We start from the raw sequence: 27,648 nt of genomic DNA on the forward strand, positions 1-27,648 counted from the left end.
TGAGCATATAACATATTCATGTGTACAGATAAGGAAAACGACAAACATTAACAATCCTTGCTCTATTCATTTATAATATTCAGTTTAAAAAAATTAAAATCCTTCCATTCCATAGTTTTTAGTTTTGTTTCAGCAGCACAATGCCAAACAAAAAAAAGAGAATTAATGGATAAAATACACTTAATTACTTTCTAAGTAAGCATCCTGAAAATTACTATAATCTAAACCACAAATTCTTTGTAAATCTATCTACTAAAAATATATATAATTCCATTCCAATTTTTTAATATATTTTTATATGNTAAAATTCCTTATTAAATCAAATAAACAAATAGTGTGTGTTTGTTACATGCTTATATTTTTATGGCCAAGCAGCTTTTGATGTACAACTCTCAGCTTGTTTAAGTGGACTGCAGTGTTTGCCTTCTCAGTGTCAGTCAGTTTCTGCACAATTTAATCTGCCACTAAAAAGAAGTTTTTTGCTCTTATGGGTATAAAACAGTATGCCAAGGATAAATCAGTGCCGCTTACCTTCCATAAAATTTTAGACACAACAAGAAAATGCAGCTCTTTCCTTCTCTCATCTCAATGGGATGTTAACCTAACAATCACAATTTTAAGATGGGGAAATTGTTTTGAGTAAAAATAAATTGTCCTGCAGTGTTGTTTCATGGAAGGAACATTGGACCTGTGGTTCACAGCTTATGATATCTGGTTTTGGAGGACTGGAGTGAAAGTACAAACATGTAGAGAAAGAATGAAATATGAGTTCTAGATGGTTCAAGTGAGCTGAAGCAGTTCAGCAATAGATATCCTAGAATCCTGCAAAGAGGCTTATTCTCTGACTACCTTCCCTGGCATATTGCCATCTCCTGTCAGAGCCCCCGAGGAATTATTCTCTCTAAGTGTGAAGATTCCCTTTTTTCCGCTTTTGTTGAGGTATCTAAAGATATTGGGCTTTAACTTACAGCTTATATTTGCTGAACAAAACAGAAAAAAGTATTTGTGGTTTTCTCTGCAGCTGCCAGGAAAGAGAAGTCCATTATTTGTAGCTATAGGGGAGCAGCAGAGGAGAGGTCTTTTGTCTGCGGCTGCTTTCCGGGGCCAGAAGTTGAGGCTGTTGCCAGCTGGGAAGGGCAGGCTGGAGCAGCCACTGCTGCTACTGCTCCAGGGTTTCCCAGGGAGGCTTGCAAGCCAGGCACTGTCCTGTGTGTGACATTTGTACCTTCACGTGCTGTGAAACAAGAGTTCTCAACTTTGGATCACAGTGAAGAGAAAATGAGCTGCCCCTCAGGAATGTGAAGCTGTGGTTGACCTGCCCACAGCCCTCCTTCCCACCAGCAGCACCTCAGGGCACCCACTGGCACCTGCAGGATGTATCTCTGCAAATGCGGCTGCAGAACAGCAATGCCGCAGGTGTAAAATCCTTATGATCAGATGCTCCCTGTTGTGACCCTGAACAAGTTAATCACATCACTCCTCTTGAAGATTCAGACTGCCACAATGTAATTTATGTAGGCCCTCAAAGGTAGATGGAGACATCAGCTATTGATCACAAGGAATTGCTGCCAGTCAGTCTTTCTGTTAGTTTCCATCCTTGTGATGTGTTTTAAAAAATATTGTATGATTCAAAATTATACCTGTAAAAACTACAAGTAGAAAATTACTGTGTGCATTTATCTTTAATAACAACCTTGCGAATATTTATAGTACCAGTAGAGTAGAATGTGTTATACTACTTTATTTCCCAGTCTGTTTTAAATGATATTATTCATTAGTAGTCATGAAGTGGTATGACATATTTTTATGTTGCTTGTTTGTAACAAAGGTTCTTAATACCTTTTCATAATGAAAGGGGATAAATGCTCACATGGAATAGGGGAAATCGTGCTTGTAAGAGCACAGAGTGTTGTCTTAGGGTATTAAATTAGCATTTGGTACTGCTCTGATTTGTGTGTATTTCCAGTAAATGTTTCAGTTACAAATCACTATAATACACCTGTATTCTGGTTCTTCAATTCATATAGCATTTATATCCTGCCAATACTGTGTCTTATAAATATAAATATGCAATTTAATTTAATTCAAGCATGCAACACATAATTTTTCTTCTAATTAAAATACGATATTGCAATATGGGAGCTGCCTGGGGCAAACAGGACACATGAGATTGCCAAGCCAAAGGGAATACAGAGACAGCTCTGAAGGCTGGCAGGAGGAAGGTACAAACCTTCTTAGCCCTCAATGATGCCCCTTCTGGAGGCTGTGGTGTTTCTGGTACCTGCAGGTCCATCCTGGACTTACTGGCCCCACTGCTGAAGAGAGTGGGGAGCCCGGTGGCAGCAGGGCACACCGCCCTGTGGTGCTGCACTGCCCTGGTGTCCTGCCATTCCTGTGCAAGGTGGTAGGAGCAGCACAGCTGATTAGTTTTACTGCTGCCTTGTCGTGTGCAGAAGTTGGCTGACGTGCAGCAGAACTCAAACAGTTCTGGGGAGGAGGAACTGCCCGACAGCAGCAACTCGAGGGATTCCTATCACGCTCTCTCAGAATCGAACAAAACAACACAAATAGACCTTCTGCATAATGACTCAAAAAACTGTTAATGGCCATCTTTAGTAACATAGCAACAGCCAAACCCTTGAAAAGAGGAAGTTTTCATTGAGAAAGCGTTTCATTTTGAACACTGAAATTTGGTTTAGAGTATGAAATAAGTTTTGAAAGGAAGCTGATGATTAAGAAGAAATGCAGTGGGCATTTAATAAATGGAGGAACCGCAAGATAATTAACTGGCATGCATAAAGATTCATGCTTTATACCAAAATTTTAATTTTGCACATAAATGTGCCTGATGTAGGCAGCATTTAATCACCTAGCTGACAGGAGTAACTACTTTCATTTAACCTTGACTGAAGATCATGAATTCTAACAGGTTTAATTGGATACATCATTTAACAGAATGAACAGAGCAAATTTTTCTCAATTCATAGGTTCTGATTGACATGCACCAGCAATAAGGCGTTGCACAATTAAAGCTGATCTGTATTCCTGGCCTGGGCAGCAATTGCCATAGTGATGTGACACTGTTTGATCACTGTGGCACTGAAACTATACTGAATTTCCCCTTGTTTTGAAAAGGGCAATGCTTTAAAAAAAAAGAGAGAGAGATAAAGAGATTTTGGCACTTTAATTTTTTTTTTTTTTACATTAATCACATTTATATGCACAAACTGTAAGGGAAGGAACTTGTTATCAGTAACTAAGGGGAAAGAAGGAAAAATGGTATATTCTTTTATCCATTTAGCACATTATTTACAGAAAGTCAAAAATGTGGATAGTCAAATGAATTGTAACACATTAAGGGCCTGATTGTTCTGGGCTTCCATTTGAATAGGGAGTAGTGCTGTGCGGCTCTGATCTTCACCTGCAGTTTGGCCTCTCTGTCCTCACCCAAATCAGTTCCACATCACAGATAGCTTGCCAGCTGAGTAGGAATACTGAGAAGGGGTGCTCATATTGCAAATGAGGAAGAAAAGGATGAGAGGGAAGAAGTGGTGTCCAACAATGAGCTGCTACATACCTTTCCTGGCACACAGTGTTTGATATGATAAAATCTTGAAAAAATTTATGGAGGAACTGGCAACTTCCTCTTCCCCATATGGCTCCTCTCCATCCACATCCGAGGACTTTCACTGCCTCTGGCATCTTTCACAAGTTCTGGGTTTGACCTTTACGAACTAGGATTGTTCTTCCATTGTTTAACCATATACACATACATATACACACATATGCACACACACACACATATATATACACATATATGTATTCTTTTATGTCTCTGTTTTCCACTTAAATTTTTGCTTCCAATATATCATTTTTATTTTATTATTCTATGAAAAGGTTTGCCAAACACTGAACAGTCTGAGGGCAGGGTAGTACACAATGTCTTTTATCCTGGCTGCAGTAAAAAAAATCATTCCTAATTCCTGAATGACCTGCTAAAAAAGCTTCTAGCAAGTTCTGCTGTCCACCATGAGCATTGCAGCATCCATGCTCAGAGCAGCAGATGGGTTTTCTTTTTTTTTTCTTCTCTCCGTCTACTTAGGTTCAGTGCCTAAGCACTGGTCCTGATCTCATCTGCAGACAGACCTATTGCTACCCATTTGTCAACCTTCATTTCTGTAGAGGCAATGTACAAACATAGCAAGCAACAAGCTTTGTAGGAGTGCACTGCAGTGAGAGGGAGACAGAAATCTTGGGGAAAGCTGGAATCCTGATTGGCTCAAGGACATGAACTTTAAGTCAGGACCGCTAGATGTATTAAAAAATTTTTGTCACTTTAGAAGCCTCTAACATTCAATTATTTGCAATACCTTTCACTGTCAGCAGTATTTCCCACATAATTCATTGTAATACTGGCAAAGGCATTTGCCAGTATAATTTATCACTCAGTAACATTTTTAATTTTCAGGTAAATGATTGGGCCACATCCTCAGCCTCTGCAGCCATATAATGTCCCTTGGAACCATAGCGGATGCTCGTCTGCATGCATGGCGAGTTCTCAGACAGTCCCTGGATCTTCCCTGTGCAGGCAGGAGAGCCAGGATTTGGTCAGTGTGCCTCACTTAGCCTTGCTGACAGAGGTGCTGCCTGCTCTCACCTTGCATGGAGGCACAGAAGCCAGGAGGTAATGTGTCCCTGCTCTGCTCACTCCTGAAACCCTTTAGGCTGGGTGGGTGCTGCAAAACTACTGGGCCCTTCTTTAAAGGGTATCTTTGCACCCCATTTAGAAATGCTTGGGCTGTAATTTGCTCCAAATTTTTCCCAGCCTTCCCAATAAAATATCTATCTGTCCCATCGTACAGTTCCTTTTAATGTCCTATAATACACGCAGGTACCTCATGTTGTCTTCAAGGCAGGAAACAATAGCGTGCCTTGAGGCACTCATTCATTTCCCTTGGGAGATCCCAGTGGCATCCCCCAAGGTGCACAGAGCTTGTCAGTAGCACAGCTGGAATAAAGCACACACTTTTTCCAGGAGCCATGCTCAGCTTTGACTTTCCCTGGGGAATACCACCGAGTTCAGTAGAGATGCATTTCCTGAGCTGAGTTTGCTGCAGGAGGGAATCGTGTGTGTTTCTCTGGATACCACAACAGCCTCAGGCTCTGGCCACTTGCTCTGTTCACGTGCACCCAACGACACCTCTTCTGGATGGTCTCACTACATTGGGGTCTTACACAACCTTTCTGACCTTTCATTTATCAGCTCCCCAGTCAGATCATCCTCTGCACTCAGAGTCATTTGGGTGCTTTGCCCATGACTCTCAGAGTTGCACGTCACTCTTGCCTTGTCTTCCTGCTCAGTCATCCATGCTGAATTATCTTCCACTCTTCCCTCTGGGAATAACTAAGGCTTTGACCTAGTGGGACTGTTTGTGTGGTTAAATGCTTTGATGTACCAGACACTGAGCTGCTTTCTCCTAAATCTAAGGTGGCTGGGGATTTCAGGCTGTTTTCAGAAACAGTTTGTGCACTGGGAAGCATATGAAAGTCAGCAAAGGACACTAACTTGTGCATTTTCAAGTATTTTATCTATCATCTTTAAACCCTTCTGTTTTCTTTAGTTTCCAAACAGCTGCCTTTTCATGTTTTTGATCTTCTAGAGAGGATATACAGCTGTAATAAGAAATATATTTCTCTTCTTTTCAGAATCCTCAGGGAGCAGGGGACATTCCTTTTTTACTGATATCAGATCAATTTTGTAATTTCATTTTGAAGGCTGTTCTGAACAAGTGGGGGAAAGTAGAAAACCAGCCATATTTTTCCCCAGGTTTTCCTGAATCACCTTTGGACCATGACCTAGACAAAATTCTGAGCACAATTAATGTTTACACCTTTCTTGCACTATGTAATTTAACTTCCAGCAATATAAAATGGGACAGCAGAAGTATTTTTATGTGTTTTTACAATGTCCAAAGTTGTTTGTTACTGTTTTTATTTGAGAGAACTAGACACAATCCTGGCTGCCTTAACCACTGCCTTTGAGAGAGCTACAGCTGAGAAAATCCGCTGCCAGGAAGAAGTGAATAGAACTAACAAGGCTATTGAGCTGGCCAACAGATTAGTGAAAGGTCTGAGGTGAGGTCCTACAGGGCAGGCTAATGAAGCAGCCTACAGAAAGCACTTCTTTGTTATACACTACTGATCTGGCAATAACAGAGCCACTTAGCAAAGAACCTGATGAGCTGAAAAAATTATGTCATTATCATTCATTTTTTTCATAATAGAAACATGGTTTTGACCTTTGCATTTTCTTACATTTTTGCTTCATTGTGCTATATATTTACTGTAAGATTACCTGGTAACTAACCTATCCATGAACATTAGGAGGAGAAGTCGATTGAGGATATTGACAACGAAGGCAATTTATTAAAATGTGATGACTGTATTTGTAACAATTAAACAACACTAATGATACTGCCCAGGGTTGGGATACATAGAATAGAATATAATACAATTTGCACTACTTAGTTAAGCAATATGATAATTCTGTAATTATCTTTCTGAGATTTGCAGTGGGTATTTCAGGAGAGAATAAATAATGGCAAAGCCATGAATTATCAAAAATCCATATTGTCTGTTGATCCAGGCTGACTCAAGGGAATCCATACTCACTGATGGATTTTTTCATTTATCATTCATCTACTGATGAGGCTGCTTTTTATACACACACACACACACACACACACACAAACAGACTTTTCACAGATACTTATTTTATTGTAACATGCATTTAAGAAATCTCTTGTGGTGACTCACAGCCATTATAGGTTTTGTCCCCTTCTACCTAGTACTTTCAAGCTGAGTTTTATAACCAAACACATAGTAAGCAGCAAAAATAGAAGATCCATTTGTTATTAAGTGAAATTATATGGCTGCGTGTGGCTACTGGAACTTAAAATATAAAACAGGGCTTAAGAGTTATTTCCTGAATCAATAGAAAGGATTTATTGACTAGAGGGGAGGGAGGGCAATGCAGAAGGCCCATTGTTTCTGTTTAAAGAAGCAAGATGAATGCATTTAAAATGTTAACATCCTGGCTGAAAGTGTAATGTATTTTAGTGATTAATAATGCCTGTAAAACTAAACCATGTACCTAATACAGAATAATAAAATAAATAACAAAGCAGACCTCTTTAAAGTTTGACAATAAATGATTGTTTTAAGGTGTCTGATAATAATATTTTCTTCCACCTAACATATCATATTGTTTGGTTCTCCCATGTGCCTCCTGCTGGGCCTGACAAGTGCTGGAATAGCATACGTATAGAGATGAAAGGCAAAGTGTGGGCATGTTGGGGGGGAGGCATAATGAAAAATAATCTAAAGGAGGAAACAGAGATGAAAGGAAAGAAGGAAAGTTGAACCATGCACTAGATGAAGACAGTAAAATGAGTTTTAGTGGAAAGTCCTTCAGTTAGTACCTCCCAAAGCACCAGCTCCATGAAGAAGGTGGCCAGCTCGACAGATTGGTGATGGGAAATTGAATTCATTCCTGTTATTAGCTGTACCACATTTGGTCAAAGGCAGTAATAACCATATGACAGCTATTTGGAGACTTATAGAAAAAAAAACCATTTTAATCAAGTCTGTGGTAAACAATAGGTCAGTGTTTACTATTAGCAAACAGTGTAATACTGATGCCGATGTACTGTCAGTCCTGGCTGTTTCTTTTCCTTATTTTTGGCTAAGAAGACAGTCTCTTATTTCCTAGTTGTATGGCTAAGTTATTGCTGTGTGGAGAATGGCTCAGGAAATGGGAAAATGAAATTGTTCACAGCGTTTTTTATAATAAGCAAACATGTAAAAATTTCTTTACTGACTCTTCTTAATAAATACACTTTTACAGTAGAAATTATAATAAAATAATCAAACGTGTGTGTTTTCTTCTAATTCTTAGGGGGAGTGTTGACCAAACAGCAGGAGAGCTGATAGTGTCTAGCCAGGATCTGAGGGAAAGGCTTGCACCAACTGTCATGTCAAATCTCTTATTGACTTTATGGCATAAAAGATCCTTCCCAGAAGTAGAAATTGTTTTTTTCTGCCTTCTTCTCTGAGCCCTGGCATGCAAGGGCTGTTTTGGGTAGTTGCATGAGTAGTTGTTACTCTGTACCAAGGAATTCTTTGCTTCTGACAGGTGCCAATTATGCTGTGGACATCTGCCCTGGAGGTATTGAATCAAGCTGACAACTCATTTTATATCAATCAAACAACAACCATTTTCAATAATTTCCCATCCAGCTGGGACTGAATTTGCAAAAGTGATCTATGTATTAGAGACATTACCAATCCACAGAGACATTCATAACCGTGATTATGTTCTGTTTTCCCACAGAAACTCTTGCATCTGCACAAGAAAGCAACAACTTCTTCCACTACGCAGGAGGATGCTGACAACTCAATTTTGGTCACTTGCTGCCAAGCTCAACTTACAACAGTCAACTCACATCAGACTAGAAGGGTATTTTTTGCTTGCCATCTGCAAATCCCTTCTGTTGATCCTCCAATCGATGGGAATCTGTAAGGTAATACTGAAGTATTCACTACTGTTTAGCCACTGCAATGGGCGGTTTTTTAATAAATGCTTAGTACAGTTTTTTTAATCCTGTTTTTTAGGTAGAAAAGGAGAGCAGGGCTTATCCCCAAACCACTATTAGGAACAAAAGAAAATGCAATGCAGAAATGCGTTCCAGATTGCAACTTTTCTTTCCTGTAATAGTTTATTTTCAAAGTGGTACCGGCATCAGGCAAAATCTCATTCTGCTTTGCCTGAAAAACATTAAGGTAAGTGAGGGATGCAGATAATACCTTCTCTACAGATACATATTTTTTAAAATATACAGTTAATCAGAAAAAAACCTAGCACTATTCCATTCCCTTTTTGCCCTGTTAAACCATCATGTTACCTATATGAACTTCCTTCAAATACTTTATTTAATAAGACTGTATATTTGGAGGCAAGGAACTGGTAAAATGTTCTTCTGGAAAGGACCAAAAACATGCCCCTTGCTAGTGTTTGAACTACATTTGCCACCTGACTGGAGCTATAGGTGACAACTAACCTACAGACCTTAGCAATATGGTTAGCAAGCTAGAACAGTAGGCAGGCTCACCTTCTTCTTGTATTCTGTCAAGTGCTGTGCTCTGCTGTTTGCATAAGGGGACCAGCTTTTATTATTCTATTCTATCCCCAGTACTGTGCACTAGGGCAGCACAAAGCAAAATTTAGTGCTTGGATATAGTATTTGCTTGCTAACAATTGTTATATTTAAGGCTGCACTAAGACTTCTGTCTTAACCTGCTGTTCTCCCATGCTCGGAATATTCTTAAAAAAAAAAAATCCCTTTCATGTGAAATTTTTCATGCTTGTTATCAGCTGAAATATGATTTTTTTGGCAAGCCTGAATAAAATTCATTCATTCATATTTGAATTATGCAAGGAAGTGGGTGTGGGGAGAAAGGTCTCTTCTTTAGCACATTCATAATTCACAAAAAAAGCTGCATATTACAAGCTGAAACTTTCCAGGTGGCTAGTTTTGACTGAAGGGTAGTCTTCATGCTAATTACAAAGAGAGAATGACTGAAAGAAAAATGAAAGAGAAAAATTAAAAATGACACATATTGTGATTAACTCATTTGTTTTGTAGGTGTGTCATACAAAGTTCCATTGTGAGCCACTTAGAGCAAGTTTAAAGTAACAATTTCATTTAAGTTACAATGAACTACTATAATTACATAATATCAATGTTTTGTGCTGCAATTTCACTAAGAATTTCCCTACAGAAGCTGCAGAAGCTTTTACTTATGCAAATGTGGAAGCTCACAGTGAAATCAGTGCAGAATCTTATGAATCATTAACTTTGGCCAGAATGCCAGTCTGGGGAAGGGGGGGAATGGTGGTAGTAACTCTCCCTGTGCTCTGGGTTTCCCTGAATGCTGACCTGCTGAGGAAAATAGCTCTGAGTTTTTCAAGTTGGTTCTAACTTACTACACTGACTGTGAAGGACACTACACCACTAAAGCTTTGTTATTCTCTTTTCCTTGCTATATTCCCATATACTAGTGGACATAACAGGTGGCACATGATCTGATCAGGACTGTGTGACTGACTCTCCACAGTACCAAAGAATTACTGCAGTGGAGGGTATGTGGGTAGCAGAAGTTTGGAGTGTTACAACAGTCTCAACACATGGAGAAAAGGTGCTGTGACGTGCAGTTCCATGCTCTCATAAAACACCTGGAAATAAAATACAAGCATGTAAATAAAGCAATATAACTCTAATTTTAAACATCTGAAGGTATAACTGGCAATGGTTCCCATAGTAATTTCTGACCTTGCTCCAGATGGAGCAAAGATGAGTTCAGACTAAATTTAGTTCTACCCAGCACTAAATTCCCAGTAACCTCTTGAAAGCAAAATAAGAACTGTTACATTCAGTGCAGGAATTCTCATCTGTTTTTTTTTCTTCTGAGTGAAATGAGGAGAAATACATTTTTCCCAGTGATGCTGCTTATTTTTACAAAACAAAACAAGTGAATGCTGAGACACACTAGCTTCTGTAAATAGGAATTTAAAACTTAACCTTTATTATTCCAGGTTCCCATTCCAGGAACAAAAGGTATTGATCCAGTCACTGTGTGGATGGATGATACCACAATTGCTAAATAGAAAAGTGACAGCAGTGCTTGACTATGGCCACATAAGAAGTCCCTGGTCTTACATTTACAGTCGTTGGCATATACTGATCAAACCTCAGCACTGGGGAATAAATGGATAAAAGTTATATCTGATTCAGATTTATAAATTATCTATTTGAGGCAAAAAGGGAAAGAACTGCTTGGCAGCTACAAGTGCTAATGAGAGTAAAAACAGATGCAGAGCTATCAAGAAAACATGGCAGCTATTATTCGTCTGAACGCTTGATGTTGCACAAGGTGTTAATGCCCCAGCAACCATAACAACTCTGCTAAAGTACATTACATTCATCAAAGTATAACGAATGGGATACAGCACACTGGCATTGTGTCCCCTGCCTTTCACCAGCCCAGTACTAGAATGACTCTATAGGTGTGTGTCTTACAGCAAGTATTTCTTGCTGGAGGCCCTGTTTTGGTAGACAGCTTGGAAGAAATTACTGATCTTGTACTTGACCCAGTATATTGCAAGTTATGTTCAAAGTATTTTTAATAGTCTGTTATTTTCTTCGTCAGCTCTCTCTCTGTGATTATGTTCTGCAAGTACTCAAAGTAGCTTCCTCTGAAAGCTGTCTTCCTTGTATGATAGTTACCTTAACTCCCAAGGATTGCAGTGCCCAAGACGTGTTAACTCCAGTTGGATTTTTACTTGTCTATTTTTCTTATTTGTACCCTTGCATGCACTACAGTTCAATGACTGCAATTTGAGCACTCCTTTCTATCTAGCTGAACAATCCTCCCCAACACACCACCATCCTGATGTGTAATCACTCAGGAGACATAATCATTCACTTAGAACTAAAATAATTCTCCTACCATTTGCTCCTTGCCTCCATTCTGCCCTTTTTCTCTGATTTATTGCACTTATATTCCTTATGGAAATATTTTGACATCCATCCCCTCTATTCAAGTCTTGTACCCACCCTTGGAGGGAGTGCTTTGAACAGAGGAAGGCCAGGATGAGTGTGTATCTTATATACTCACCCTTTTATTCCAGTGTCATTTCCCCCACCTCCTCATTATATTCCTGATCCCTTCCCCTCCTTCTAGTTTAGCTGTGCCTACTGTCTCTCCTACAGCTACCAGGAGTCCTCCCTTCCCTCCCCTGCCCCTCTAGTAAATGTCAGAAAATATTTCCTCACAGCCTGTGCTACTCAGGATTGTGTCTGAGTAAAGGGATCCCGAACCCCAGCCTTGTCTAAGCTCTCTAAATCACTTGACCCCAAAAAGGTTGCCACAGGACAGCACTTATCTACAGCGCAGGCTGGAAAGAAAGTGCTGCTAATGCACTGATTTCCTTCAGCTCCGAGCTTTGCATCTATTTAGACTGCAAGAAAGTATTTAGTGAGCCAGAACACTGAAATTGTTCCTCTTCAAGCTTAGTCAAAATTACTGTGAAATTCCTTAATTAAAAAGTTCAAGCTGAGAAGCAAAATGCTTTTGAATTCAGCCATCACAGTGCCCCACTCAGTACTGTACCTTCTGCCTCTTCTTTATTGCTCCCTTCATGTTCTCATGTTACCTTACGTGCTGCCTGTTGGTTTTGCTTGTTACGAGTGTCCCCCCCGACTGCCACCCTCACACTGCATCGACAAGCAGAAAGCTCTTTATGCCAAGTGTTGACCTAGTGGTGTGCACCAGCCCAGGGTGGAAGAGCATCTTGAATTTCTTGCTCCCCTGGGAGCATTTGATTAAAGGAGGATTTTCATGGTGTGTTGAGATTCAGAACGTGGCTGCTATTCAGTAACTGCTGGTTGCAGTTCTGAGCCTGAATGCATGCTGAGGCTCTGCTGGTTTTGTGGCAATAAGCTGAGTCCTGGGACAATGAATTCTGCACGATTTTCCCCAGTGTGCAGAAAAGCAGAAATGAGACCATGCTCACACTCACTGCCAGGCTGCTGGTTTTGCACTCAGGGACACAGGCTTCACCAGATTTTTCACTGATTCCCTATAGAAGGCTTCATGACCTGCTCTCTAAATGGGTCTCGGATTTAAAGAATTTGACTCAGCTTCAGTATTATTCGCAGTGTGTGAGGTCAGTTTGGAAACATTTGGAAACTCCCGACTGAGGACATTTCAGGAGTGTCTGCACTACTCTCACACCTGCACAGGCCCCAGAACAGCACTTGGAAATGTTGGATACCTCACAGCACAGCGTGCCTTTTACAGACCTCAGTAGGCTGAACCTGATACACAAATACTCACATGTACTTCTCACTGTGCTCAGAGGAATACACAATCTAAATTAATTTCTGCTATTATAAACCTAGAAAAACTTTTCTATAGCCCAGGAGATGGTTCTGGAGTCACAACAGAGATGTGTTGTGTACAGATGTACAGAATACAGTTCACAATTTTATTTCTTTCTTCTGTTTCTAGTAATTGAAGATTTAATTACTAAAAACTATGCTTACAATGAAACTTGAGGAAATCAGAATATTTTAAAAGGAGATATGTATTTCCTTTATTTCCTATGGTTTGATTTAGGGATTTGCAAACTTACCACTTCAGTCTGAACTCATAAAGCAGAAAGATTACTTTAAAATTAAGTTGTCAGTGCTTTGGGATGAATTATGGATACTTTCTTTGGCTGCTGACAGTAATTTCATTTGGGATATTCTTCTCGCTGAGAAGCTGTAAACAACAAGACTCACAACAGCAGAAATACAAATAAAGAAAAACAACTAGAAGAATTAGATCGACTACAATAATAATAATTTTCATGATGAATTTGGCTCCTTTGGGTCTAAACCAAATATGTTTATTTTTTAGAATTGTATTTATTTCATAATCTGTATTTTTCAATTTACTTATCCACAGTGAATATATCCATGTGTGTTTTCCCTTCAAGAATCACTATGTCTCCATCATGAGGAAAATAAAATAAAACTTTTCAAATCACCATAAAACTAAATCTGCAAGAGGGGAATTTTAGTGTTTTATTTTACATACCATATAAATGTAGCTTTCCCTGGGTCATTTTTTTCAACAACTCCTTTTTGTGCTAACTTGTTAAAAATTGTGTCACAGGACCCCAAGACTACAAGGAGCTGTTAAACCATTTACCCAAGAGACCAAACACAAGCACCACCAGGGGAAGGATTAGTGAGCAGGATGCTCAGACACTCATTTTTAGCTTGGAGTGGCCACAGCTGATTGCAGTTACATCTGGCCACTGGATGTGTGCCTCTTCATGTGAAAGCTGGGGACACTGAAAAGTTAATAAAAGCATTTTCCAACTCCATAAATGCATTGCAGGGCACAAGACATTCCTTTCTGCTATGGTGATGCATATGACTGTGTATCTTGTGCAAGCAGTTACCGGAGATGCAAACCAGGAAGTGGATGTTAAAAATAATTGTATTATTAAATGAGGAATCAATTAAGAGATAAATATACCCTTAATAGTAAGAAAATATGATCAGGTAATATCAGTTGTATATCTTTTCCATCATCAGAGTGCTTTAAAAACTTTCACATTTACTCACAGTATGTCTCTCTGATACAGGAAAACAAGGCTTTGTTCAGGTGGTGAATGAAGTAAGAGTGCAAAGGACTTGACCAAAGGGTATCAGCAAGTCAGTAAACTAAAACTCTATGCTATCAATAAAATCCTTAAAAGAAACTGTGTTTTTAGTTGAGTTTCAGGAATTTTATGGGCAAAGAGTTGAAAATTATGACCAAGCCGGCTCGCTCTTCTAGCTTCATGCTTGACCTGCAGTCTGCGGAAAAAATTGGAAATTATCTTGGAGCTTCACAGAGCTACCATGCCTGACCTGTCCTAATTCATGTAAGATGTTTCAAAGAAGCAAGTTGATAATGATCCAGGCATTCATAGCATGCATGTATTTGCCTTGTCATAGTATTATTCTCACATAGTCTTTAGACAACCTCAAACATTACAAAAATCAGCATTTGCATTGCCATTATAAAATTTCTTACTTTTAAAATCTAAAGATTGCAAAGAAGCTATTTCAGAGAGCAAACAATAGAATATTTAGAAGAAAGAAGCAAACGTTTTGCTAAAATCATTTTGGGAAAAATAAAAGCCTTCAAGGATTTTGAAAAAGGCAAACGTGGAGCTTAAAGGAACTTCTACCAAATTCCACCATAGCTGCATTTGAAAGGTAAACTGTGAGAATTCAAAAAATTCCAGGCAAGGAGATTTCTCTTACTTTAGAAATCTATATATTTTAGGCATATTTTTTCATAACACTTTGTGATATTACATATCACAGTACTTTGTGTTGTCATTTACATCGGTGAAGTAAAGACTGGCAGCAATTCGACTGATCACTTTCAACTGAAAAACCACACAAGATGCTGCCACAGAAAATCACCCCTTGATTTCTTGAGAGTTAAATTGCATCTGCAAACGATGTCAGGTTCCACTTGGAGTAAGCTCTGGTGTCTAGTGCATTTCTGCCACTGGTTATCTTTCTTTTTTGTTTCTTCAGATAAGATATACTTGCATTATAGCTGCTAATGAAAGAAGAAGATAATCCTGAAATGCTTAGTCACTTTTATACTTTTTAACTGATGCTGTGAAGAAGTGACAGAATCCTGTAGTTAACATGATTCAAAAGATAAGGGGGAGGAGAAGGTGGAGAAAGATTATATAAAATGGATTTATATTGCTTCTACAACTGAATTGTTTTCAGTATAATGTCACGCTCTTAGTGTGGGGGATTCTGCATGTGTCGTGATTCTGCAGATGTTCTGGCACACTACACGCAGCTGCACTATTTGTCATGGGCAAATTTAATAGCAAGATGCTTGTTACATGTTCCCCCTATTCTTACTTCACAAAAAACACCGAGGGGAAAGTAATCCACTACCTGGTAGCTTGCTTGCTTCCCTTCTTTATACAGCCTTTTAAAACACTTTAAAACAAATTTTGGAAACACCATCTTTTGTACTACATTCTGTAACACCTGCAATTACAGATCTGTTACTTTTGCTAGAATGATTTTGTTCTTTCTAATGGTTGTATTGCTAATTAAGTAATTTTAAGTACTTGAAAAGGTCATATTCCTAACAGTGGGAGGGGGAGGGGTCTTCAAGAGCTTCATCCTTCAAAAGGGAGAATACTTTCTGGTAAGTACTGAATATCCTCTGTTCTCAGTGACTGCTGATGAAACTCAGAAGCACTCCATGCAGCAGTATGGTAGAGCCAAGTGCTGTCAGAAATTTTGCAGAGCTCAGAAGAGCTCTCCCACCCTTCTAATCTTAAAATCCTGTATTCTTTCCTCTAAGTATTCTCTTTCCTAAACTTTGTTGGTCCAAGGCCAGTGTGTTAATCAGCTCTTCGGGACCATACCCTTGAGTTCCAGCTTCTTGCCAATGTATTCAGAAAGTAGAACAATATTTTGCAAAAAGAAAAAAATATTAAAAAAAGCAAATTTTTTTCTCTTGAAAAGCCTATAACATGCTGAAACATGGGTTGTCTGGTTAGTGGCAAGGGAGGTAACTGAAAAACTGTCAGCACAAGGAGAAATCTGGACTTCAGAAGAATGAACTGAAGTAGAAGCAGATCCAACTTAACCAAACAGGACAAAACTCAAGAAGACAGTACAGCTGTAGAACAAGTTAAGGGTGTTACACTATCAGCAAGTATATGAACAAAAAACAGATGTTATAAATGAAAAATTTTCATATAATTACTGTATCTCCTACAGTACAAGAAAGACATTAACCTACTGGTGCTACTCCAGTGGGAGCTGTAGCAGGGAGCGTGCTGGGAGAAGCTGAGGGCGCTGCAGTTCTTCAGCCCTGAAAAGGCCAGGAGGGCAGGAGGATTTGTTGCTGTCTGAAAATACTTCCCCGGAGGCTACAGAGAAGACAGAGCCAGGTTCTTCTTAGGGGTGCACAAGGACAGGAAAGAGGCAACTAGCAGAAGTCAGAACAAGGGAAATTCTGACCAGGAATTAGGAAAAATTATTTACCTCATTCACCATGAGGGTGGTGAAATATTGGCAGAGGGGCCCTAGGAGGTTGTGGCCCTCTCAAGGTGAGATCCCTCCAGATGAGGAGGTCTGTATGTCCTCTCCTTGAGAGTAACCACACTTAACAGATTACCTAGATATTAATATCTATACTTGTAACATTAAAGTATACATATATTTACAAGTATGGTTGAAACTGTGAGTGCTTATAAAACACCCAAGAAAAGATGGATCAACAGAGTATATTTTTTTTTGCCATGGAAAAATCATGGTTTTAAAATAAATATTTATGTACTATTGTATGGGAGGTATTTTAAAGCATCTTGAATTTTTCACATGGTGGAAACACTGCATATACATAAAATACGTAGTCATGTATCAAGTTGATGAGAAAGTTCTTGTTAGGAGGAAGCTGATCAGATAATTTTAGAAAAGTATAACAAGTGTTTGTGTTATTAAAAATGTGCATCTGTGAACACAGACTGTCAAAGAAAATGGAATATTCAGTGAGTCTTTTCAGAAGAAAGTCAGCAAATAGCATTGAAACATGCAATAGATATGTGAAGATATTAGTTTCCAGTCTTCAGATGATTGCTTAGCTCAAAAGTTAAACAGATGTGACTATGACATCTCTCATTCTGTTTCTAATCAATCTCTAAATATATATATGAGATCAAGCTGTGTTTGTGTACAGAGCCAATTTCAGAAATTGTTGTGAACTGCCTCGTGTAAAACCTATCTGATAGTGTCTGTGAGTGTGTGTGTGTGATGTGTCTTAGATTCAAACATGTATTCTTAATTATCCTATACCTTTATGAGGTTACACAATGGTCTTCTGCAGCTACAGGAATTTTTAACTTAGCACTACAACCTATAGCTCTTAATTTAATAACTACAGTATTCCTGCTGATTGTGCAAATTATATTGGCGATGAAAATCAAACACTTTTTGTTAGCTGGCCTCCTGATGGCAATGAAGAAATACAAGTCAATCAGACCTTGAATTATTCTAATTCAAAAAAAGTTAGAAAAGTGTGAATGCTTCCAAGATCTACTGCTCAGTCATGATTCTGCAGTCATAGAAGGGTTTGCAAATCCTTGCTGAACTCTGCAATTCACAGACTAAAAGGGACTTCATAGCCCAGTAAACGTGATTTAGCCATTATTATTAAAAAGCAACAAGGTTTGTATTGACATGATAGTATACGGACCCAGAAATTCCCTGGGTTTGTCTGGGCCTAAATAGATTTTAACTTGGTTTAGTTGTGATAGCAATTGTTCAGCTGTGAGGCTCTCTTGACTAAATTTTAGTTTAACTCTAGTTTATGGTAATAACAAATGGTTATTCATTGTGGACTGAAATGCCTACAGCTCTAGAGTCAGCTGTGGGAAAGAGTGCAGACGCAGATGACACGAGTAAGTCATTTAATCACAGTAAGCTGACAGTGTCAAGAAAACATAAAACTAAATCAGACACCAGACTGAGGAGAAAGACATCCCCTTCCCATGAGTATCACGCTCCTCCTGGTGACAACTCATTGTAGTACTCCCCCATTCCTTTTGAGAGATACCAAAGTGTCAGTCTTAAGACCCAAAGGAACACTGGAGGAATAAGCACAAAGCCAGAGAATAGGGAACTTTTTATGTAGCAATTTTACCCCTATTTTTAATGAGGTCTTCCACTATTCATTAAGTAATTTTGATTATTATACTGTTTAAAATAGTAATTGGACTACCAATAAATTCTTACATTCATTTATATATTGTGCCTTTTGCCAATACCTTTTTGTAGGCTCTGAGTGTAATACCACATTATAATATTGCTAACATCTTTAAGGACCTGGAAGCTGAAACAAATACCATGAAGATCACTGAAGCTCACAAGCACTTTGGCCAGTTGCAGTCAATGCTGCTGTGCTCTATTTTCTCATGGACAAGCTGAATGAAATCAGTCCAGTGAATCAGCTTTCATTCAAGGTTACCACTCAGGAAGAGGTCAGTGTGTTTGCGTACTGCTGTTTTAATCTAGTTCTACCACTGGCTTACCACTTTCCCTCTGGTCACAGGCTGCATTTCACAAGGCAGTGCAGTGAGCAAAACCCTCTGATAACATGAGGCTCAGTGTAAAGATCCCAACTGCCCGCATGACACCCTCCGCTATCATTTACGCTGGTCTGTTTGAAAGGGTAAAGCTTACTTTCCCAGCCCAGTTAGCTCTCCCAGTACAGCACGACCCCTGCATGGGCTCCCATTTACAGCTTTGTGTATGTACACCTGTACGTGTGGCCAGGCAGCCCACAGAGCAGTCCTTTGCCTTATGATTTTGAGGCCTCCCTTCCGTGCCTTCCTGCTTCACCACAGTAAGAGGGAATATGGACGAGTTTGTGTACTTCTGCTTGGGTCTCCTTGCTGTAGCTTGAGCTGTTCATGCTACCAACTGGCTCTGCCAGGCCACTGGAAAACTCCCTCCTCAGGCAGGAACATCAGCCTGAAATGCTTCCTACAAACCGTGTTTGCTCTGAGCCAGTCCAGGCTGCTTTCTCGTTAAGGACAGAAAAGCACGATGGCTTCACAGACGTTGCTGTGGCCACAGAGGGGGGCACCTCTGCAGGGGCAGCCAGTTTTCTCACTCTCCACTTTCCATCCTCATCTCAAACACTGGGAAACGCATCTACTTTCAAAGTAGCTCTTCACGTCCCAAGTGCTGCTGCCACATGTATATATTCCTCTCAGAACGAGCTGAACGGAAAGAGTATTGTATAACGATCTCTCATTTAGCTTAAAATGTTATCTTTTCCTTCACTGCTTTTTGTCTGTGAGCAGTATGCTGAGTCTTGTGCAGCTGTGTTCTTGCTCTTATTTGGCATAGATCTCTTCTAAGTTTTGCACCCATACCAAGAGTTTCCTACTTCCCTTTGAAAAGAGTGAGAAATGGGTACAGAGCAGAGGAGCCCAAAGCCTATATGGATGTGAGCCACAGCTATGATGAAAATATTAACCTGATAAAAGAGGTTTCTTCAGCTTCTAGTGCATGTGCTGTGAGCCGGAAAGTAAAAATCACAAATGGAGAAGAGAAAGGGAAGACAGAGAAATTCAAATTCAGCTGCTGACCCTACTTGTTTTCAGAGTACAGAATATCTACGGTACTGAAACATAAATCAGCCAACCAGTGAATTCCTGTCCAGTCTCCTCAAGGTCATCTGGAAGTCACCTACAAGCATCTCACACGAGGACATGCACAATGGCTGACTTCAGCAAGGTGCCAAACACCCACTCTGGCTGAGGCTGGGATGCTCAGAATGCTCACCATCACGCATGGCTGGGCCCTGCCTTTATTTTTCTGATTGAGCTGTGTAAACAAGACACAGTTCTGTCTAGAAAAAAACACTCTGTATTAATTATTTAGAAATTAACAGGTGCTAAACCAATTGCCATTATCGGGCATGCCAACCTTTAGAACAGATCTAGCATTAAATCATGGATATCTATAGGGAATTCCCTTGGATCATTTGATCAAATTATGCTCTTAAAAGTACACTTCAAAAATGTCATCCTGGTGTAGGAGGAACAGAAAGAAAATAAGGCAATGAAATTAATGGAAATTTAGAGAAATGAAATGTTGTCTCATGTATTTTGACAATGTAGGCATCAGTAGGTTTGCCAGACAGATCAGCTTCAGATTTGACTTGAGCAAATTAAGCTAATCTAAAGCACAAGCTACTTGCTAGTCATTTTTCTGGGTTTTGCCTCTTGAACCATTTTACAAGTTTATTTACATTATAACAGCACTGGCCGTGCTTCTCCCATGTTTGAGGTCATTCCCCAGCCTTTGGGAAGAAAGCTGGCACTTGACAACATGGCCAATTTCTGGCCACAGAGGTGTTTTAAGAAACAAGGTGGGCAGGCAGGAACAGCAAAAGGGGGAAAGCTGTGAGGATGAAGACTGCTAAAACAGTCAGGTACAGATAGCAAGAGGAAAGAGCCCTGAAATGCCTGAAGAGACATTTCTGACAGAGAAATCCCACTGCACCAATTGTTTAATTGTTACCTTGCTTTGCAAACAGCACTATGTAGGCACCTTTACTTTGCTGGCATCTGCTGCTGCACCCCATTTCTTTCAACAGTAAGACATCAGGCACAACTAGGCATAACTGAAGGATCCAGATGGTCTTTGGCACCTGCAGTGAGTTAGGAAGAAAAGATGTTTTCATTGTTTTTTCAGATCTTTGTCATGGTTTAACCCCAGCCAGCAACTAAGCAGAGCACAGCCATTCACCCACTCCCCCACGGCAGGATGGAGGGAAGAGAATTGGAAGGGTAAAGGAGATAAACTCATGGGTTGAAATAACAGCAGTTTAATAATAATAACAACAACACCAATTAAAAAAAAAAAAGGAGAGAAATAAAACCCAAGACAAAGCAATGCAAATTAAAAACAATTGCTTACCACCAACAAGCCAATGCCCACCCAGTCCATGAGCCGCAGTCCCCGAACTGCAGTCTCCAGCCAACTTCCATCTCTAGTTTATATTGAGCATGACACCTTATGCTATGGAATATCCCTTTGGTCAGTTGGGGTCAACTGTCCCAGCCGTGTTTCCTCTCAACATTTGTGCACCCCCAGCCTCCTCACTGGTGGGGTGGTGTGAGGAGCAGAAAAGATCTTGACTCTGTGTGAGCACTGCTCACTAATAATTAAAACATCCCTGAATTATCAACACTGTTTCCAGCACAAATCCAAAACACAGCCCCATACCAGATGCTATGAAGAAACACCTCAGCCAAAACCAGCATAATCTTAAACTGAATTTGCTGGACTGGGGGGTGTTTGGTGGTGTTGGGCTTTTTGCTTGTGAACGTGACAAATTTGAGTGAAGCCTAAGAACATTTTTACGGATTACTTCGAAACAGGCTTATACTTTATACTGTCTAGCCTCACATGACATGCTGTGACTTGATTTTGCATTATTATGATGATTTAATACAACACTGAGTAATAGAGATTGTAGTGAATTCAGGTTGGAGAATCTAAACATCAGTCCTCTCGTTTGATTTTCCTAAATCTCTTTCTGATCTAAGCACCTAAATATCCTCAGTCTGGTCATGACCCATACCTTGACCATATGGTCCTCTACCAGAGAACAGAATAATTCTAGGCCATTAAGGCACTTCCCCATATCCATTTCATCTGCAAGATCTTCAGAGGTGCAAACAAAATACTGGATGGGAAGATTTGCTAATGCTGATAGTACTTTAGATCACTGGATAATCTTTTTCCTGTGTTTGTTATTACTGAATGGAAATCAAATGCATGCATGTTAGAACTAGTAACAGATGGCACTTCTGTTCTGTGAGGAAGAAATAGGGGCAAAGGGGCAGCAAAGTTGAACCTCCCCCCTTCCCGGTCTTACCAGGATTCATTGTGTTGCCCTCCTGTTACAGTTGGCTGTGACTCTTTCTTGTTATAAAGAGATGTCAGAAGTTAGAGAGACAGACGATAACCTTAAATCCTTTACTGCATTTTACCAGCATTCTGAAAAATAAAAAATAAAAAAATAAAAGCCAGCTGAGGGAGTTGGAAAATGTCAGTGAGGCATTACACAAAGAACTTGATACATTTGTTGACCTTTCTTCTTCCTCCACCCTTCTCCTCTAAGGTGGATTTAGTAGTAGTGAGTGCTTAGTGCTTTAAGTGCTTTCTTAAAAATAATTTAGATGCTATTGTCTGTCTGCCTGCTACTTGGAAAACATAGCTGTTTCAATGAGCCCCTGCTGAAACGGAAGAAAGAGGGTTTATTGAAATGCCTCCAAAAATGCACCAAAATTTCATTCTTTTCCTTGTCAGCTGAAACCCATCTTGTTCTTGCCTTTACAGTCTTTTGTCTTATTTTTTTAATTGTACCATTGTATTGAGGGGCTTTTCATTCTTTTCCGCTCTTTTACGAATGGCATGTGCGGTATTAAGAGCTGAAGGCAGAGATGAGAGGAGAAGTGTTTTGAACTGACTAATTTGCAGGCAAGAAATAAAGCTCTTGTAAGGTGGTCCCAGGGGTATCTTTGCCATGAACACTATTTGAAATGACATGTAATCTGGTACGTTTCAAAGGCAAAACATTTCCTATTCTAAAGTATCTTCCTGAGCCAGGGTTGGTTTACCTGTTTCCAGAGAATAATAAACTCCACTGGGACCAAGGGAACTCCTTCTCTCCCCTCTCAAAATTCCTGTTCTTTTTCAAAGGGGCAATTGCAGCCAACAGTTTATTTCTGTCCTATCTTTTCCTGCTCTAGTGGCTCAGTGCTCCCTACTAATACATAGCTGAATGCACCTCTGATTCGTACAGCACATCCGTGTACAAAGAGAGAAATAATGGTGTGGAGCTCTCTTGTTGTTTCTTTTAACAGTGGAAAATTTAGATCTGGTTCTAACAGACTTCTAAAATTTTAAGCATTTTGCCGTATGACTTTGATCTGGCAATTTCTTAAGAGAAACTGTTCCTCTTCTAGAGAAATCTGAGCTCAGCTGACCTTGGAATGCTGTATTAATACTCTTTCTCAGCACAATTTAGTGTTTCTAGCCTTGTTGACATACTAAAAGGCTTACACACAAAAGTCCACATTTAATTTTTCAAAGCAGACATTTCAAAAAAACCTTATGTTAAAACATTGCCATATTTTGGTGAAAGCTTAGCTGGTCTTCTAAGCTGGCACACTTAATCATCATCTGTGAACATACTCATATACTCTGAGGAATGTTTCTATATGTTCATGATTTAAGCTTATGATATCCAGAATCTGTATTGCATGGTTTTAAAAGATTTTAAAATACTTTAAATGGGAGATTTGGGCCACAAGTAAACCCCAAAGCTTTAGAGAAAATAAACACTGATAAATATTACAAGCATTTTCTATTAATTTCGCAGCTGTTCTATCCTAAAGCTTTTAGTTACAGAAAAACAAACTGATGCTTTGGGAACTCTCTGAACTTACACTGACTACTGTTGCAACGTTTACTTGATTTTCTCTCTAATTCTCCATGAAGAGAAATCAGGTATAGCGTGTCTATAATAATGATCCTACAAACCGAGGTTTTTTAAATAAAATCTTCAGTTACATTGGTTTTCAAAATCCACATGCTTGTGCTCAAATGTGCTCTACACAGTATTTTTTCAAGTGTGGACAATGATGAATAAATTATGCTACTTGAATAGAGATACTGAAGGCCCCTGGAAAGGACAAGCAAAAAAGATGGAGTTGGAATGTCCAGAAAAGAGACATTTCTAAAAGAATGAAAAGCAAAAAGTTCTCTCCTGAAACCAATAATTATGTGAGACAGCAGACTGTCGGGGATGACTTGTGCTGTCAGTTTGCATTACAAGCCTCAGCCCTTTGAAGGACAGATTTTGCACTGTGAGTGACCCTAACGTGTGTTATACTTGGATCTCTACCAAATAGAAGTCATAATAAAATACTATGCCCCATAGAATAGGTCTTACACCTTAACTGTTGTTTTTCACAACAGTCTATCAACTGTAATTCTTAATTTATGGGAACTTTGCCCAAATGTAACTTGGAACAAAATGTGTCCAGTGTTCACAAAAACTTCCAAAGAAGGTAGTGCTGTTCCCCAGTAGTGTTTATCTCCTGGATTGGTTCCTTATCGATTCTGAACCATTAGATTCCTCTGGACTATATATAGGTGCTATTACTAACAATCATGAGAACACATAGCACTTACCATAAAAGAAATGTCTACCAAGTTAGTTAGCAATACCACTGGTTTTAGAAATTCTATCAAAACCAGAGAAATAAACAAAGCCTTTGTCACATGATAACACACAGATGGCATTACATCTCTAACACTCAGTATCTGAGGAAAGTTACAGCGCTTGACTCAGCTGCCTGGGTGACTGCTGGCTCCTTTCTGAAATCAGAGGTAGCTTGCCTGCTGTTCTGTATTTTACTAGTGCAAGTCATCAACCTAGCACAACTATACTTGAGTGATAGATTTGACCCTACTGAAAACCTGCTAACCCTCCTCTGACCAAACTACCTCCTAATGCCAATATAAGGACTTCTGCTTAGCCCCTTTCATTGCCCTTGTGTAATGTCACCTTTAATGAGACATTAATTTCCTTTTTTTTCTTTAGATAAATTTCTAACATATCTACTTTAGTGTGCATTGAAATATTTTTATAGGCAATATGTAGGGAATCCATTAGCAGGAATCAATTGTCTCACTTCTGCATTGCTTTTCAGACACAGGGGCATTTTGCTAATACGAAATACTTGGCCATAGAACAGTACAATATACCAGCTCAGCTGATTTATTGAAACTATATTTTTAAGGGCTGTTTTTTGTTCTTTGGTGACTCATGTAATGTGGTGCCATTTAAACACTGTGTGTAGAACACATGCTTATTTGAACACTTCATTATTTGGCTCAAAGTAGTACAGTATATTGTTCTGTTTAGGGAACAAGTTTGAATTTACCATTGACTCCGGAGAACTTCACAATGTATCGTTGGGTCAAGGACAGGAAGCTGCAGCAGAAATAGCTATGGAAAAGGCATCAAAAGAAGGCCACTGGGTTACACTTCAAGTAAGTCAAAGCTCTTCATTACATCAGTGCTGCACTGCAGTGTTAAAAACTGAAGCTTTTCAAAATAGCATGTGCCTAGATGAAAGAGTACTAAATAGTGATTTAAAACTTCCTTTGTCTTTGCCACAAGGGAAGCACATAACTTCATCTGTATATGCAAGTATCACTGCATATCACATAAAATATGAATTGTGTGTAGGGAGTCAACTAACATATTTTCCCAAGCACACGGTATCTGATTTACTAATTTATTATCCATTAAAAAAAATCCTTTAGTAAATAAATGTGTAGCAAAAAGAATTGTTACGCTGTATAATCAGATGAATAGATACAAACAGGGAAGATTGCTGTCATTATGCAGTGTATTGTGCTAAACAGATGCACACGATTTTTTTCAAATATTGTGCAATATGAAACTGCTTCCTTATGTCTGGTTTTTCTTGTATCAATAAAATGTTTCAAATTTCAAATCAATAGCTCACTAGGAGGCCTATTTTTTCCTCCCTTCTCCCCCCTCTCCCTCCCCATCTCTGAATATTTATTTTGTAGTAAAGTGGCTGAACACATTAGAGAAATTACTGAAGAAAACCAGGGAAGGAAGTCAGCAGGGTGATCGGTTTTGAGTGTGAGGAACCTGCCACTTCCCCTAAAGCATATCTCATTCCCGGGTGGATTTGGGAAACCTCACATTAAAAAACCTGATAAACTACAACCAGTAATAATGCCTGATCACCATGCTGCACTGGATAAATTTGACTAGGCAAGCAAAACACCACAGAAATAAAACTTTAAAAATGTGAGCATTGAACTTCTCCTTTTAAAGCCACTTGAAACGGTGAAGTCACTAAAAGCCTTTACAGGGTATGCAGTAATAAAGCAGCATGCATTTAATTTCTTAAAGATTTGTTCACATATCCTAGAATGACTGCACATCGAACAGCAAAAAGAAAAAAAAAAATCAAACAAGAAACTACTTCTTTTCATTTTAAAGCATCACATACAGTTTCTAGTTAAGTACATGCCTGTGCACGTGGGAATGAAAAATTTGCAGTCACTACAGTTAATTACTGTAGTACAGAATAAGAATTTTTTTTGGTTTTGTCTAGCTTAGTTTGATTTATCTTGAAATGCGAAACCATGCGGTTTTGTGTCTCTGCAATATTTTTTACATATTCTGAGCATGTAGTGCACAGAATTAGGTCTTCAGCTGAGGTAAATCAGTGAGGTTCACTACACCATTTTATACTGCTAAGGGTTTGGTCCAAAACATTTGCATAGTACATAAGAGGAAAGCATGGTTTTGACTGCTAGGTTATGATATTTTCCTCCATCCTTTTTAATCTTTGTTTTGGAAGGCTTTTAATTAAAACAATTTTAGTTACTGACTCTTAAAAGATACAAGCATAGGTGTATATAGGTAGTAATCATAAGCTATGATCAAAGATATGGTCAAAGAAATCAAGTATCTCTTTGGAATACATAAATACTAAAGAAAGAGGATCAACCTGAATGCTAAGAAACTCTCCAATTACAAAAAAAAAAAAAAAAAAAATTGCTTTTCGACAGTATATTCTAAAAAACCTCTTTGAAAATTATAAAGGCTTTTCGTCTTTTCCTCTTGTTTAGAATAACCTCTTCCAGCAATAAAGATGGGAAGAACGGCCAGCCACCCGCGCAGCGGAGGGAATGTCACCCAAAGTGCTGACAGACACACGCACAAAGAAAGCCGCGGCTGCAGCCACGGCGACCACACGTTTGTCGCCAACTTCTGCCGGCGGCAGTGGCTCCGCCAGCCCCGCAGCCCGCCGGTCCTGCCGAGGGCCCAGCCCCTCGGCCCGCGGGGCACCGCCTTCCCCGCGCCCGCCCAGGTGCGCTCGGGGTGCCGGACCGTCCCCCCCCGGCCGGCGGCTCTGCCCGAGAGGTCGTCACCTCCTCGCTCCCCGCGGTACCTGCCGGGCGCCCCAGGCAGCCGCCCGTGCCCGTGCCCCTGCCCATGCCCTGCCCCGTGGCGCTGCGGGCCGGGGCCGGGGCCGGGACGCGTCCGGGTCAGCGGCGGCGCGTTCCCGGAGCCAGAGCGCCCCCTGCCGGCGGCCGCTCCGGCGGTGCCGCGGGCCGTGGGAGGCGCGGGCGGGGGAGCGTGGCTGTGGCTGTGCCCGGCCCCGGGGGAGGGAGCGCCCGGGGAGAGCGTGTACCCCCCGGGCCTGACCCCGGGCAGCGCTGCAGGGGTGTGACGGCAGCCCCGACCTCCAGGGGAGGTTTCCCTCTCGCAAACGCTCGTGTTAACGCTGGAGTGGGGGCGTACGGGATTCCCCAGGCAGGGCCGCACCCCCGGCACCCCGCTGCCAACACTCAG

General features: G+C 40.0%; 1 long non-coding RNA gene across 2 annotated transcripts; it reads right to left on the bottom strand.

The window, feature by feature from the left end:
• Positions 1-16,454: 16,454 nt before the first annotated feature.
• LOC108508988 lies at positions 16,455-27,093 on the bottom strand. Of its 2 annotated transcripts, none has more exons than XR_001878561.1 (6): positions 27,014-27,093; positions 25,187-25,251; positions 22,108-22,229; positions 21,144-21,384; positions 20,745-20,874; positions 16,455-16,582 (listed from the first exon to the last, which is right to left on the bottom strand). It is a non-coding gene; the product is annotated as an uncharacterized LOC108508988 (long non-coding RNA). The 2 variants fall into 2 exon arrangements; XR_001878562.1 differs by lacking the exon at positions 16,455-16,582 and adding an exon at positions 16,616-20,070.
• Positions 27,094-27,648: the final 555 nt, after the last annotated feature.

Source organism: Lepidothrix coronata, unplaced genomic scaffold (genome assembly GCF_001604755.1).
Source record: "Lepidothrix coronata isolate B3197 unplaced genomic scaffold, Lepidothrix_coronata-1.0 Scaffold7, whole genome shotgun sequence".
Lineage (NCBI taxonomy): Eukaryota > Metazoa > Chordata > Aves > Passeriformes > Pipridae > Lepidothrix > Lepidothrix coronata.